Source organism: Rattus norvegicus, chromosome 17 (assembly GCF_036323735.1).
Source record: "Rattus norvegicus strain BN/NHsdMcwi chromosome 17, GRCr8, whole genome shotgun sequence".
Taxonomy (NCBI): domain Eukaryota; kingdom Metazoa; phylum Chordata; class Mammalia; order Rodentia; family Muridae; genus Rattus; species Rattus norvegicus.
The window spans coordinates 65,038,920-65,055,833 of NC_086035.1; the positions used below are offsets into that span (position 1 = coordinate 65,038,920).

Here is a 16,914-nt window from a genome sequence, read left to right on the forward strand (position 1 = left end):
TGTTCATTGAACTTATATCCTACAACCTTGCTATACTTATATATTAATTTCCAGGGAATTGGGTTTTGTTTTGTTTTGTTTTGTTTTTTGTTTTGTTTTTTGTTTTGTTTTTCATGGCTAGTATTTTATTCTTGTATGACATCTGCATAGACGCTATTGCCATCTGCAAATAGTTATATTTCTTCCTTCCTAATCTGTATTCCTTTTATCTTTAATATTTTCTTTATTTTTACTTACTATGAATTGGTGTTTTGGTTGGATGTAAGTCTGTGCGAGGTATCAGATCTTGGATACAGAGAGTTGTGAACTGCCATGTGGGTGCTGGGAGTTGAACCTGGGTCCTCTAGAAGAGCCATTAGTGCTCGTAACTATTGAGCTATCTCTCCAGACCCCCTTTTATTTTTTAAATGTTTTATCTTAGTCAAAACTTCTAATTCAATATCAAAAAAAGAATGTGGTAAGAGGAGAGAAACTTCTTGTGTTCTTAATGTTAGTGGAGAAGCTTCTAGCTGCTTTCTATCATGTATGTTAGTTAACCTTTTGTATATGGTTCTTAGCAAATTAAAGAAGTTCCCTTATTTCTTCCTAGTTTCTGAGACAAAATGTGAAAGATATGAAATGACATTAGTTGATGTTCAGATGTGGCAGTCACTATGAATACCTAGTTTAAGTCATACTCAGTCATGGTATATACCTTTCTTATACATTGCTATATTTGGTAATGTCTACGAGATATTGGCCTATAGTTTTCTTTTTTCTTTTTTTTTCTGTTTTTCTTTTTCCTTTTGTTGTTGTTGTTTGTTGGTTGGTTTGTTTTGTATGAGGAAAATGTTAGTTTCGTAAAACGAATTTGTGTTCTCTTCCTTTCCGTCCTCTGCAAGACATGGTAGAGTATTTGAATACCTTCTTCCGTAAATGTTTGATCAAATCTCCTTGCAAGTACCTCTGACTCTGACTCTGGTACTTTCTGTTTTGAAAGCACCTTAATCCCACTTCCATTCCGTTCATAGATGCACACCTATTCGGCTCACTTGTTCTTTCTTCTGTGAAGTTCCTCAGACTGAGGCCTTTGCCAAGTGTACTCTGTTTGCTTAAATTATCAAATGTGTAGGCACATACAGATTCATAATATCACTTCACTCTTCATTTGACATATGTGGTATTTATGGCTATTTCTCCTTATCTATTCCTGATAGAAGTGAATCCCCTTTTCATTCATTAGTTAACTTCATTAGAGACATGACTTTATTGATCACTTAGAAAGAACCATATTTAGGTTTTGTCGATTTTTTTTCCCTGTCAGTTTCCTGATTTCCATCTTATTTATTTCTACTTGCTTTGATTTTTATCTTTCTATTTTCCTAAAGTAATATTTTACCTCTTCAAATGTTGCAATTTATATATAATATCCCTTTAGAATGGATTGCCCACTTCCCTCAAATTTTAATATAGTAATATTTGTTTTGTTTAGTTTGAAGATTTTTTAATCTGTTTCCCCTTTGAGACTTCTTCCCTAGTCATATGTTATTTAAAGGTATTTTGTTTAACTTTATATTAATTTTGTTAATAATAGGCTTATTTCTGTTACTGACTTCTAGTTAAACCATACAGTGACCTGATAGTAGTCATTGTATAATTATATAACCATATAATGTATGTATATGCATATTTTTCTTAAATATTTTAATTATGTGTCTATGTGGTGGCAATATGTGCACATAAGAACAGGTGCTTGTGGAGGCAGAAGAGGGACCTGAAGCTGGAGCTACAGGTAGTTATGAGCTTCCCAACATGGGACCTGGGAACCCAACTCCGGTCCTCTGCCAGAGAGGTATATGGTCTTGACCGATGAGCCATCTGTATGTAAGAGTGTGTGTGTGTGTGTGTGTGTGTGTGTGTGTGTGTGTGTGTGTGTGTGTGTGTCCTAACATTTGTTTTATGGCTCATACAGTGCTGTCTTGGAGACTATTCTATGTGAGCTGTAAAACTGTATATTCTACTGTTGTTGTATGAAGGAGGATGGAGAATCTGTTACATCCACTTCCATTTCTACCTACAGTGTTTAAGTCTACCCTGTACTTGATTTTTTTCCTTCCTGCTATGTCTGTTTATTATGATGGAAAATGTCATGGTCTTTAACTATAGCACTGGGTCCATCTGGAAGTTTCTGCCTTGTGCATTTTGATGATGTTTTTAGTTGTGTCACTCTCTTCTTGGAGAATGGACCCTTTACCACTGTGTGATATCTATTGCTTCCTAATGTCTTTCCTTTCACTGCTGCTAAAATGCTGTTTCTATCTGTTGCTCTGGTTGTTTGGTTTGTGTTTGTCTCTATTTTTTCTTTAAATCTTCCGTGACTGCATTGTCTCTCCTTTCTTAGACCCCCGTTACACCCTCCTTTCCTCTTTATCCTAAAGTTTAAAATGCATTGACAGCTTGTCTACATCCTCGTTCAAATACCACTCTGGCACTGTTACACATCACAGATGGTATGAGAACCTTAAGAAACAAAAACATCCATGTATAACCGCTACTCATTTTACAATACATTATCTATAATCATCCATACATTGTTGCTGTTAACATGTTCCTTAAATTGCCATCTGTTGATCGAGAAATAAAATGAAAATTTTCCCTTTCATTTATTCCTTCCCTGAAATGCTTAACTTCTTTTCTTTGTGGTTTCAGCTTGTTATGTTTATGTATTTAAATTTTTAATGATGAAATTAACTAATTAGACCAAAGAATTGGTGATGGAAATCATTCAAGACTCTCTAAATCTTTCTCTTACCTTGATGTCTTGAAAGTGTAAATGAAATGATTTTTTATTTTAATGTGTGTATGAAGGTACATATGCCAGCCTGCATACATGCAGATGCCACGGGAAGATGTAAAATGTCTTATTTTATCACTCTCTGCCTTATTTTTGAGGCAAGGTATCTTGCTGACCCTGAGGTTCACTGTTTGAGCTATGCTGGCTGGCCAACGAGTCTCCTGAACCTATGTCATCATTTTTCAAAAATTAGATCACAGGCATGTGTGACTGTGCCTGGACTTTTTTTAATGAGTGAGTGCTATGGATTAGAACTAAGGTCCCCTTGTTTGCCCAGCAAGCATTCTTATATACTGAGTCTCCCCTCCCTAACTGTGTGGTTTCTAATGTCCCTTCCAGCTCTGTTTTTCAGTGATTTCAAGTTTGTCTTTTCCTCCTGCTTACAGGATTTGCATACCAAATTGTTAATTAAAACCTATCTGTATTACAGCCCACAGTTGTCTGGCATTTCCATTGTCTCTTCAATCCTTTGCTATCTTTCCAATCTGCCATCTGTCAATTTGCTGACTTGGTGATATTTCCACCACCCAAGTTTGCCAGTTTTGCAACCTCTGGGTGAGACTTGAAGCTCCTGCTGCAGCATTCCAAGGTCTTGGCATAAATAGAATCAGAGAGGCAAAGGGAAGTCTTCCATCCTCCCGGTGTAATAGCTCCCCTGAAAAGCCAAGAGACTCAAGGCCAGCATCCTCTGGCCCATTATTAGAGGTAAACACTGTGACTTAACTCCATAGAATTGTATTTTTAAGGATTCTTTGTAATTGATAGATATAGGAGACATAAAACTTTGTTATAGGACCTTTGCAAAGCTGCAGGGTATTTGAGTGTTCTTTCTTCTTTCTTTTTCTTTCTTCTTTCTTTTTCTTTCTTCTTTCTTTTTCTTTCTTTCTTCTTCTTTCTTCCCTCACATAATATGTCCTGATAATGGCTTCGGCCCTCTCTACTCCTCTCATCTCGTCTGGATCCAACCTCTTTCTGTCTCTCTTGAGAAAACAAACAGACTTCTAAAGGATATTAATAATATGATAAGACAAAAATACATCAGAATAGAACAAAACAAGTAAAAGAAGGGAATAAAGAAAAAGCACAAGAAACAATGTAGATGAAGAGACCCACTTTTTCTCAGGCTCAGGAATCCCATAAAAACACCAAACTGGAAGATATATATATATGTATATATACACATATATATATCCAAAGTACTCGTAAGATAAACATAAACTAAAAATTGAAAACTAAGATAATTTGCCTTAAAAGTCATGACACGACATTAGGAGACAGAGTTTCCAAAGATGACATCAAGTCGGTTTAGCCAACTACTACTGGGTGTAGCCTACTCTATGAGTCCAGCAGAACATTATTAGGGGTCCTTTTATTGCTACATGTTTTGGGCTTTGGTTTGGGGAAAGGGGTTAAAACAGTAATATTTGACTTTAACCTAGGTCCCTGGGTTGTCTAGTCTCAGGTTCTTGGGGCCCGTGTGGTTAGATATGGGTTCCATCTCATGGACAGGGCCTTAAGTTAGACCAGATTTCAGTTGGTTACTCTCACACGCTTTCCCTTAGCTTGTCTTACAAGCAGGACGTCATTGTAGACCAAGGGTTTGTGGCTGGGTTGGTGTTTAAGTTTCACTTTTGGTAGTATCCAGAGTACCTTCCTATAGGGAAGACACTAGCACATAGAGCTGAAGGCTCTGTGTAGGCACCAGCTAGACCTCTCCATGTTCAATGAGTTGTGTGGGCGTTGCCTTCAGCAATGGGACCTTGCTGTCAGTTTGTGGAGAGCAAACCTTTTCCTTGGCAACAGCCTGGGTCATAAGGGGATTCCCATGGGAGCCCTTTGGCCAATAACTCAATTAGATGTATCTCAATCCTGGTACTAGAAGCTTCTTTTGCTGACAAGAGACGGCTGGACAGATGGCTCCATCTCCCCCATATTTGATTTCATTTAGATCCCTTCATATAGGGTTACTAGACTTCTTAAAGTTCATGTCTGAGGTTTGACAGCTGTATCACTTGAAGCACATCGTGGAGTTCAGTTGAGACGAGCGTTTGAGGATTTAGAACTAGAAAAGCCAATTGCAGCCCTGGCTCTCTATTGAGCTGTTGAGGGTGACAGAGATGGTTGGTTTCTGTTGTACCTCACTGGCATCTTTGCTCTTGGTGATCTCCCTGCACTTTTTTCCTTTAGTTTGGAACAGCTTTCCACCCTGCCTTTTGCTTACCACCCCCGCATTGTGTCCTCATTTCCGTTTTACTTTCTCCTCTTCCTGCCTTCTCCAATTCCCTCTTTTCGTGTCTATCTTTTGTTACTTCTGTCTGGTCTCCCATGGGCTCTGTGTAGTTTCTTGCTGCTTCAATTTAACTTCTAGTTCCCTCTGTGAATGCTTTGCATATTTCTCAGGTTCCCCCCCACCCTCCGCCTTGGATGACTCTACTAAGGCTTGATATATCTGAGATTGACAAGTGCTTGTTCTCTGATTTTTTTTAAAGGGGAGGGGGCTAACTGAAGTGAGTGTTCACAACAGCTGCCAGCACCAGTTCTGGCTTTTATTTTCATCCTTGTGAAATGGTTTGCTTTGGAGGTTTGGAAGTCTCCCCTAGGAAAGGAGCTCTTTGTGTATGTGGGCAAAAGGTTCTGCTGTGCTATATTCATGTATGCACATTGTATGTATGTGTATGTGCTTGTGGGTGTGGAGTGCATGTGTAGGTGTGTGTATCTGTATGTTCATATTTGTACATGTGGGTGTGCATTTGGAGTACACATGTAGGGGTGTGTGTGTGTGTGTGTGTGTGTGTGTGTGTGTGCTTGCATAGTCCTACTGGCTGGTCACTTTCACAGCACTGGCCAATCTAACATCTTAATCAGAGCATCCATGGTTCCCTGTCACAGCATGCTTTACCTGGAAGAATTAACCATCTCCTTTTGGGTCACTTGGCTGTACTTCCTCTGCAATAGCAAAAGCCTATAGTTCTCTTGACATGCATTTAATTTTAGGAAGACTGGATATTATTTTAGTCAAGAAAAATATGATTTTTTTTTACTTTTAAGCCTAGTCATAAGAGCATTCCCCCTTGCACCTGTGTATAATTCCTTTTATTACTGTCTGCTCTGGAGCAAAGCTAGGGTGAGATAAATGCAAATCCTAATGATCACTGGCACAAACACTATTCGCCAATTACCGCTCTAATTATATTCATTTGTTATTTGGGGCAGAAGTCAGAGTCAACTTTCAGGAGTGTGTTCTCTCCTTCCACTGTGGGTCCTGGAATCACAGCCAGGTCTTTAGGCTTGCACAGCAAGAATCTTCCCACTGAGCCATCTCACTGACCCCCTCCTAGTACCATTCTGATACATGGCATATGTTTCCTCATTTAACCTTCAAAGCAATATGTTAAGATGAATCCTGTTCATACTCCTATCTTATAGATAAGGAAGCTAATTTACATAGGGACCACGCAGAAGCATTTGGATGCTCTGACTTATACATCTTCCTTGAAGATGAGTTAGTCTGAGCCCAGTCTGGTCATGGCATCTCAAATAGGGAGGATAGTACCTAGTGACCACCTTTTAGATGGAGCTGTGGTCAGGCGAACTTCACAGAAAGTCTCTGTCACGGGCTGTCCCAGGCAAGCAGAATCACCCTGTAGGTGGTGCTGTTAGAGTATCCCACATGGTGATAGTGGAGTAGTCCTAGTATGGCAGCATTAGGAAACAGAGAAGGACAAGAAGAAACGAATGACCAGAAGACTGGAAAAAATACTGGGGGAAGAATGCCAGGCAATGAAAAATCTTGTCACTAAACAAAGGAGGCTGGAAGTAGAGGGAGCCATTGGAGGGTGTTATGCAGATGAATTCAGTACTGGGGTTTATATTTCTTGAAGGCAACTCTAGCTTTCAGGTAGAAGTGGTCGGCAGGGATACATGGGAGTCTGGATGACTAATGAGTGGGAGTTAGTAATAGAGCATGGCAGGGTGATCAGGTCCACCCTCGGGTGTGACCATCACACTTGTAACAGTTTGAATCTAAAATGTCCCCCACAGGCTCATGTGTCAAATGCTTGGTCCTTAGCTAATGCTACTATTTTGGAAATTTTTGGAACCTTTGAGGTGGAAACCCTAACTAGCAGATGCAGGTTGGTGGAAGGCAACTGTGACATCCATCTCTGGTTCCTGTCAGACCTCTTTGCTGCCTAGCCAACCAAGATATGGGAAGCTACATCCAGAAGCTCTCACCACCCCAAACAAAGCTGTTTCCCCCATATTCTCCCTATCAGTGTGGACTAGAGTACATGAAATCAGGGGCCAACATACATCTGTCTTCTCTTAAGTCATTTTTGTCAGGCATTTTATCATAGCCACAAACAAACAAAACGTAACTATTATAAAGCAAAAATAACTTGTGGCAACTCAGAGAATTCATGAAGACAAAGGCTAGAAAGGAAGGAAATATGATGAGTCGATTTTGGATTTCTGAGTTTTATGACATGCCAGTCATAAAATCATGGCACCCACCCAGCTGAAGAACCCCATCTGGAATTCTGGGGACAATCTCATTTTCAGAGAGAATTTTTCCTCAAAGTGGCCGGTAGTGGTGTGAATTCAGGCAGTTTGGATAAAGCTATCCCCATATGGCACAAGGGCTCTACGTACTACAGATGGAGGCTTGGCAATCAGTACTAATCAGAAGCTGTGTAGAAGACTGAGAGAAGCTGGCAAAGGCTAAAGAAACCAGAAAAGAATCAACTCTCAGAAGCCAAGAAGAAAGAGTGTCCAGATTCTTGAGAAAGTCAAAATAAGGAGTAAATAGATACCACTCAGCATGGCCAGTCTCAAGGTCCTCAGGTAGTTCAAGGAGGTGGGGCATGAACAGGTAAGGCCTGTCCAGTAGGCCCCTGCTGAGAGGAAATAGGAATGACTGCCTCAGGGGAATCTTAGTGAACTTGATAATCAGTCCTGTGCACTCCATTCTCCATCTCTGGCTTTCATGAGTGGTCTGTGCTGAACTCATGTCTTCACACATCAGTCACGTTTTCTGTGTGTGCCCGTGCAAAGTTAATCCTATGTGTCTCAATGCATATCTGGGGACAGAATAAGGCAACATATGGATATAGAAAAATGCACTCATGATATAGAGTCATTTCCCTATAGTCCTTAAATCAAATAGCATTGTTTTTCTGACCCTTTATCTCATCTGCAACAAACAGGAAAACTAGAAAGCAAATGAACTGTAGCAATGAAACTTTTTTACATTCGGTGGGATTGTTTCTGAATGTGCGTGTATACGTGCATATATGCGTGTATGTATACATGTGATCATGTCTCTGTATATCTGCATGTGTGAGAGTATTTCTGCACATGCATGAGGAGGCCAGAGGAATCCCTCAGCTGCTTCCTTAGATGCCATCCATCTCTTTTGTTTTCAAGACAGCATCTCTCACTCAGCAGCTATGCTAAGCTGTCTGGCCCGAGAACCCCAGGAGTCACTTGAATTTCACTTTCCACTTCCCTGGGACACTGCCACATCCAGCTCTTTCTTTTCTAACTTGTGTTCTGTGGGATGACACACAAGTCCTCATGGTTGCAGAGCAAGCTCTTTGTTGACTAAGTCATCTGTAGTCCTACAGTTTGTGTTTTAGTTTCATATACATTTAGTTCCATTAAAACTTGACCATCAATTTTCATTCAGATCCCCTCTAAGGCCAGTGCTTTCAAAGTGTTATTGAGCAAATTCACATTTCAAATGATAACCCTGAATGAATACATGCCAGTTCAACAAAGAGAACTTCATTCTTTGTACAGTGCTTTCTGTGGTACTCTAATTCATTGAGAGAGTTTCTAATGTTCATCAGTTCTTGATGAACTTGATACTTACCAATAAAGGCAATGTTTAATAAACTCAAGAAAAATCAGTAGATTGAGATAATATCAGTTTACTTTTCCCTTATCTAAGAGTCTAACTTGAGTCTTCCTGGTCAGGTGACTCTTCTCAGAACAATGTGTCAAGCAGCAGTTCATCCTTGACCAAATTTCCTACTTCATCTAAAGCATATCCCAACTACAGTCTTAGAAGAAGAGAAAGATGCAAGACAGATTGGCTATGAGGGAGCACTGTGGACCATCTCAGAGCTATACCTATGTCCCACCAGGCAGATGACATTTAATGATAACAGAGGTTCAAAAATGTTTTCTCAGAAAGAAAAATTAAACTGAACATTAGCATGCCTTAGACCATGTATCAATGGTATAAAACAAGCCATAGACCATTACTAATAGTCCAGGAACACCAGCTTCCCAGTCACATGGGTTAAATGCATAATTAATTCCACTTTTCAGACTCCTCACTACTGATCTGAAGGTTATTTATGTCTGTATCCTGGAACTAATGATATGCTAAGTGACAGAGCCTTTGCCTGGTGTGGGTGAAGCCCTGGATTTACTCAAATCAAATTTGGAAACCTCAGCACAAACAATCACAAGGCCATTCACAGCCCTGAGAGTAGAGCTAATTGTCCTCACCTCCTGCACAGAATGAGTCTCCAAGTCTATTCACCCACTAGAGCACAAACTCAATACAGCAAAGATGAGGCTTTATTGACATCAGAGTTGATGTCGGCATAACATCCCATTGACTCAGTCATCGAATGGCGAACAAGCTCAAGTTTATGAGAACTATTCCAAAGAAAATGTTTAGTGAATTACACAGCAGGTAAAAGGTAGGAATTTTGGTTTAGATTGCCTTTTTATTAATAAAATATAACAAAATATATCGGAAACTGTCTGCAGGAATCTTCCCCTAAAGAAAAGAACAGCGCGTCCACAGCTTGTCAAGATCAATAGCAATTTCTCTAAAGAGGACGGTAGGGTGAATGCAGTAATATCATTAGCAGATCTGCTGAGCAGGGAAAGCAGAAGCAGGCATGGATCCAGGTGTCTCTGCATCTTTGGTTGCTGTAGAAATGCTACAGTGAGCAATTCAGGTTTGTTCATCAATTTCCCTTTCTGACCCATGAGGCACAATGAGCCATTTTCCCTGTTGTCCTGATACCAGCTTCACCTTGGGAGATCATAAACTAGGACAGTGTACAACCAGTTGCATCCAGAGTGGAAAGTCAAAGAGGGAGGAAGGAAGGAGAGAAATATGGAAGAAGGAACAAAGGGAAGGTGAAAGGAAAGGGAGAAGAAAGGAAAGCATGAATGGTTGCAAAGGGAATAGAAAGGAGAGAGAGAGGTGAATAGGAAAGAAACAAGGGAGAAAGGCAAGGGGAAAGTGGACAGGCAAGATGGCTCAGTGTTAAAATCACTTGCAACCAAACCTGCAGACTGAGTCCCTGAGCTTGACCCCCAGAATATGCATGGCTGAAAGAAAGAACCAACTCCTTACAAGCTCTCCTTTGACCTCCACATCATCGTCTGAGTGCATGTACATGCATACACTAAATTCAACTAATTAATCAGTTAATTAATTAATCAAGGGCAAGAGGGAGGGAAAGCAAAAGGATAAGATGCTATCGGGATGGGAGAGGTAGGCAGGATTTGTCAGATAAACACTAAGATGAAATGAAAACAGGAAATAGTTTCTGAGTTGTGTAAAGAGACAAAATGGGAAATCCATAGCATCTACACCTGCCAGCAGCTACAGGCAAATGTTCAACAATCTACATGTATATCTGTAAATGCAGTCATACATCTTACTCCAAACAGTAAGCTTTTTTTAGTTTAAAAAGACAAAGCAGAGTTTGTTGAAAAGCAGAAGCTCTTGTCCTTTCACCTTCCTTGGATTTCACTATCAGAATGAAAGCAAACTTTCTTTTGTTTCTGTGTTATTGAGTGTCTCTTGTGTGTCCATCACTGTACTGTGGCAGTCATGGTAGACAAGGTAAACCCTAGGTTAGTTTTCTTTCTATTGCTTATCCTGTAGCTAGATAAGTTTTAAAGAAAAGAGTTTTTCTCAACTCACAGTTTTAGAAACTAAAAGTCTAGACTTCATGGCCATGAAGAGATTCCCCTTCCTCCAGGGAACATTATCACATCATGATAGATAGCACAAAAGAGAGAAGGAGGGAGAGAAAGAGACAGAGGAAGGGAGAGAGGAAGGGAGAGAGCAGAAGAAGCAGCAGAAGCAGCAATAGCAGCAGAAGAAGAAAAGGAGGAGGAGAAGGAGGAGAAGAACAAGAAGAAGAACAAGAAGAAGAACAAAAGAAAAAGAGCAAGAAGAACAAGAACAAGAAGAACAAGAAGAAGAACAAGAACAAGAAGAAAAAAGAACAAGAAGAACAAGAAAAGAAGGAGGAGGAGAAGGAGGAAAGAAAGAAAGAACAAGAGCAAGAAGAACAAGAACAAGAAAAACAAGGAGAACAAGAACAAAGAGCAAGAAGAACAAGAAAAGGACAAAGAACAAGAACAAGAAGAAGAGCAAGAAGAGGAACAAGAACAAGAAGAACGAGAAGAACAGGACCAACAAGAAGAAAAACAAAAACAAGAACAAAAATAAGAACAAAAACAGGAACAAGAAGAACAAGGAGAAGAACAAGAAGAAGAACAAGAAGAACAAAGAGCAAGAAGAACAAGAAAAGGACAAAGAACAAGAAGAACAAGAACAAGAAGAACAATAACAAGAAGAACAAAGAGCAAGAAGAACAAGAAAAGGACAAAGAAAAAGAAGAACAAGAACAAGAAGAACAGGACCAACAAGAAAAAGAAAAAACAAAAACAAGAACAAGAATAAGAACAAGAACAAGAGGAAGAAAAAGAGCAAGAACAACACAAACAACAAAAGCAGAAGAGCAGTAGTAGATGGATTCCAGTCAGGCTTGCTTTATATAATAATCCACTCTCTCAGGGGCTGTTGTATCCTTCAAGACCAACATGGACCTCCTCTGAGGGCAATACCACCAATGACTGAATGACCTAGCATTATACCCTGCCCAATAAGGGTTCCATAGTCTTCCATGTCATCAGAGTGACTCCAACCTTCCATCATGTGAGCCCTTAGAGAAACACACTCCAAGGAGATACAAACTACAGTAAGACTACTCAATTTGTCTCCAGAAATATATGATATTTGGAAAGCTTTCTTAAGTATCTACATCATACATGGGAATGGGTTACTAGTCATTCATTATCTTATGAATGTGAACTACTAAGGCTAAAATATTTATAGCATTCTTAGTAATAACAAAATTAAATATAATTGTTATGATTATAACTATTATAAAACTATATTAATTGATAATAATTTAAATTGTTACAAGTTATAATAATAGGTAGTTTGCCTCCTCATATGAAAAAAGTTAGTGCATTCTTTGTCACAGTCACTTTTTTTTTAGACAGGGTCTTACTATATATAATGAGATTGACTTAGAACTCACTGGCCTCAAGCTCATAGAAATCCACCTGCCTCTGCCTCTGCCTCTGCCTCTGCCTCTGCCTCTGCCTCTGCCTCTGCCTCTGCCTCTGCCTCTGCCTCTGCCTCTGCCTCTGCCTCTGCCTCTGCCTCTGCCTCTGCCTCTGCCTCTGCCTCTGCCTCTGCCTCTGCCTCTGCCTCTGCCTCTGCCTCTGCCTCCCATGTACAGAGATTAAAGGCAGACACTACCACACCTGGCCCTGAAATCAGGTGTTTTTAATTGAAAGTTATAAAAATATTAGTTTCTCTAATGTAAACTTATTGGAAGACCTTTAGACTGATTTGTTTGAAGGCATTCTAAAAGTTGATTGGCATGAAGTTTAGTAAAGAATAATTGACATTGTCATTGACATTCTGTCTTTGTAATTATTTTTTAAAGTAAGTGTGAAGTGACATTTTATTGATGATCCTTAAAAATATTTTTCCAAGATTTGCCAAGAAAACTTGAGTGTATAAGTCAACTCTGTGTCACTGTGACAAAATACCTTATATGAACAAATGAAAGAGGACTATGGTTTCCTGAGTTTCAGTCCCTGGGCACATGACCCTGTTGCTTGGGACATTTGGTATATCACAGCAGAAGCTGTCTTCTAAAATGCCGCCAAGATGCTAAGTTCAGATGGGACAAGACTGGGTCCCAATATTCCCTTCAAAGGCAAACTCTAGGTGACCTAACTTCTTCCACTAGACTCCTATAACCTCATGGTGGCAATTAAGCCTTTGATATGTAGGCTCTCAGAGAACAATCCAGACCCACACTATTGTGGTATGCTTTTTATTACTGTTACTTTAAGCTGGGTTTGCCAATTACATTGAGACTGACTGATGCAGCTGCTCTCTGTTCCTCTCCCCATAACCCCATGCTGTGATTCACCTCAGTGACTCTGGGGGTGTTTTTTGATTAATCTCTGTGTGTAGAGAATGTGAGTTGGGTTTTTTTTTTCTAGCACATGTATGTGCTTCAGTAGATGCCAACAGTCAAAACCCTTGGTCCACTCTCCTCTTAGAGACAACTTCTCTGTTGTTGTAGGAAGGCCTGAACCCAGTATCCACCAGATCACCCCTTGGAACACTTTGCCCAACGCTATGTGTAAGTAAAATGAGGTCAACCAGTTGACTCTATGAACTTCTCACTTCCTCTCTCTCTCTTTCTCCTTCTCTGTCTTCCTCCCCACACTCCACTGGACTGAAAATGTCACAAAGAATAAAGCCAATCATCTCCATTGCTACAGAATACTGATTTAAAGCCAATGGCTGGGATTATTCAAAGGAATGCTTTGACTGTAGTATAGAAACCATTTCCTGTAGTAAGAAGCTGTTTCCTGGAACACAACAAGCAGGAAAGTGGCAGGGATTTGTGGAGTCTTCCTCTTTGTCCCTGTGGGACAGTGGGAAGGTGTATTTTCATGTCTAAAAGAGGCAACAGGCTGCCCACTCAGTTCTTTGCCTGTCTGCTTAACACACACCCCAGACTTGAGAAATCTAATTCCAAATTTCATACCCTCAAAACCTACCCTTCTCTCTAACTTTTTTTTCCTGTCTGTCTGTTGACACGTTTGGGTTTTTTCCCCATCTGATGTTTTAAATGGTGAAAAAATGCCTGGCAAGCAGCTTGAAGATGAAGGGTCTATTCTTGCTAATGGTTTGAGTCTGTCATGGTTACGAAGAGACGCCAGAGTTCATGATGCCGGGATCGTGTGGTATTGTCTCTCCAGCATTCGGGGCAACTGAAGTGATTCTGGTGAAACACATGCCACAGCAGTCTACTCAGACATTCCTGACTGAAATGTTATAACAGCTGCCCCCTTCACTTCTTGCATGAAGTTTACAGTCATTGCAGGAACCTGATGCCTCTGTGACTTCCTTCCTGCTTGTCAAAGATCACATAGAATCATCCCCTCCCTTCCTGCTTTATCCATGCTGGCTTATTCACTGTGTACCTACTGTGCAACTTTCCCCTGGGAGACAGGACACCCCCAGGTAGGGCACTGATGACAGACTAAAGAAAGGAACCTACCCAAGTCTAGCTTGATGAATCAATGAATTTACTGTGGTTGCTTCACCAAAAATCCCATCCCAGTGCGCACAACAACTTTCAAAATTGTATCTGTGGAGGTCCTTGAAGAACTTGAAAGGTATCTTGAACATGTAAAGAGTCTCTTTTCTGCAATCATGCATTGCTTATAAAACCTGAGAAAGGGGTCTTGTGAATCTTGGAAGTTTCTGAGCTTGATAAGTTTGATGAGCTTCCTGAGTCTTACAAATGTCCTTCCTCCCTCCATGGACGGAATATTTCATTTCAGAGGAAACAGCTACACAATAGTCCCATACACAATAGTTCCGTGGTGGTGGGGAAGGCTCTTTCTGTGGTTGCCTTCATAGGTACTCTTGAGTATTCTCGGTCTGTGCTCAGTACCAGCCAGTTGGTGGTGCCTAAATTGAAAGCCTTCTTCTACGCAGTCATCCTTTTCCCTCCTATTCCTATATTACTAGCACATAGAAGCATGCCCGACACACATAAAGGAATGAGTGGTACAAAGTGGGACTGTCCCTCTGCCCTCTGTCAAACTGTTCCATGCGGCACAGCTTTGGGGCAAATAATGGCTCTCTAAAATACCAAAGGGGAAGCAATACTTCGCCAACCTCACTTTACTCATTACATGAGGAAGGAGTTGCTCTAAGCTTAGAAGTTTTTGAACATAATATCAGCACTCTGCACAAAATTATATAGATAAATGGAAAGTCTGTCAACCACATGGAAATAGCAGATGGTCAGAGGAAGTATGTGTGTGTATATATGTTCCTGGGGATGGACCCCAGGGCCTTACACATGCTAAGGAGGTCCTCTGACCCTGAGCTAAATCCTCAGCCCCTGAAAGTTTTGTTAATTTATGTGTATGTACATATATGTGAGATTACCCAAGGAGGCCAAAAGGAGGTGTTAGTTTCCCCTGGAGCTAGAGTTATGGGTGGCTGTATGGGACCAGAACCCCGGTCTTCTAGAATAGCAAAAAGCACTCTTTATCATTGAACTATCTCTTCGAGTCCTGGTTTTAAAACGCACGTGTTGAGAAGTACATTCAGAGGCATTCCCATTGAAGGTTGTTGGAAGCCGTAACAGAGTGGAGCTAGTATAAAGAAAGACCAAACCTTAGAGAGCAGACATATTTCAAATAGATGATGAGGGGTCAGGCCATTGAAGGAGGCACAGAAGAGAAGACCTGGTGTGTTAAAAGGATGAATGATGAAGTGTCAAAGGAAGAAGAGTGCTGAAAGACAAGCTATCACAAAGACTGGAGCAAAGCATAGCAGACCTTCTAGGAGGCCATTGGTCTTGGAACTTAAGAGGTCAATGGTAGTTCCAAAGTACTGTGAGTACAGACATCAAGTTCTGATGCAGTGAGATTGACTGTGAAACGAGCAGCTGGGACAGGCAGTGTGACCTGGACACAGGCCTGGGACAAGATTGAGACACATTGGTGTCACCAAGAAGTGAGATATCTACAAAGACTTAGAATAAGTAACCCATGGATGGTCCTCCTTACATGAAACATCTATATCATCCCCTCCAAGGCTTAGAGAACATCAACAACTGCAATAAAAGAGGCAGAGGAAGGGGGAATTCTGTGAAGTGCTATCTTCCAGGCATGGCAACTGTACTCTTGAGTCCACATTAGCTATGACCCATATTCTGACACGGAGGGCAGGATTCAAGAGGCCCTGCCCATCCTTGCAGGTTTATAGGCACTTAATGGTTGCTGGAGAAGGGACTCATCTGAGGTTCTATAAGCAGTTTATGGCTTCCAGGAGAGGGAGAAATGTTTCTTTGGTGGTGTAGGCTCCTTTGAGTAAGCCCTCGCTCATGTTCCTGTAATTAACTTGAATGAAACACAGTGAGTCACCAAAAGAGGAGATGGGAGGAGAGAGGGAGGGGGAGAAGGAGGAAGAGGAAGAGAAAGAAGTAGAGACCTCACTTTAATGAGCAGAATGGAACATTCATTCCTATTTCTTCCCAGAGGCCTGGTACTTCCTCACAACATCACTTGGACACCTTTTGGGGAAGCTCATTCTGTTCATATATTCTCCATCCCCGGGTGTTCTTGCCACTGTTGTCACTCTGGATGACATCGCTCCGATGACAACAGGAAAAGAAATTGCACTTTAACCGACTTCTGCTTTTCCTGCCTTGTCACTTTTTCCATGACGGTGTAGACTCTTCTGTCCTTGTGTGAAGATGTCATGCTGCATAGTATCAAACTTTGACAGCTTCATGCAAACCTGACCTCTGGAGAAAAGGAGGCTCGGTGGAACACTGTAAAGCTTCCCTTCCCTTACAGCTCTCAGGAAACTTATAAATTAGGAGCCACAGAGCCATGAAGGCATGTGGGAAGCCTCAGAGGCAAACAGGTGTCTATAGCTCACAGATTTAACCCATCTGATAAGCCCTGGGGTGAAAAAAAAGTGCTTTTCATTAGTGTTGCTTAGGTGTGTTTTTTATTTCTTCTTCACATGAGGTAGATATTTTTGTTTTGTTTTTCAGTAGTTTTTCCCATGTATTAAGAGTGTTTCTAGGGATGAAGAATTGGTAGAGGTCTGAAGAATTTGTCAATTGAGAGCAATGTTAGAAAGACGATTAGTCTGGGGAGATGTCTCAGTTAATGAAATGTTCATCTTGTAT

General features: G+C 40.7%; 1 protein-coding gene across 11 annotated transcripts in view; it reads left to right on the forward strand.

Annotated features, from left to right (window-relative positions):
• Chrm3 (cholinergic receptor, muscarinic 3) overlaps positions 1 to 16,914 on the forward strand; it is a 462,074-nt gene that overhangs the window by 342,371 nt on the left and 102,789 nt on the right. For 4 of the 11 annotated variants that reach the window (XM_063276047.1, XM_039095336.2, XM_063276044.1 and 1 more), the window contains one exon: positions 13,267 to 13,326. The exons of the other annotated variants lie outside the window; for them this stretch is intronic. The gene's annotated coding sequence lies outside the window, so the exon portion shown is untranslated. The remainder of the gene's footprint in view (positions 1 to 13,266; positions 13,327 to 16,914) is intronic. 11 annotated transcript variants of the gene reach the window in all.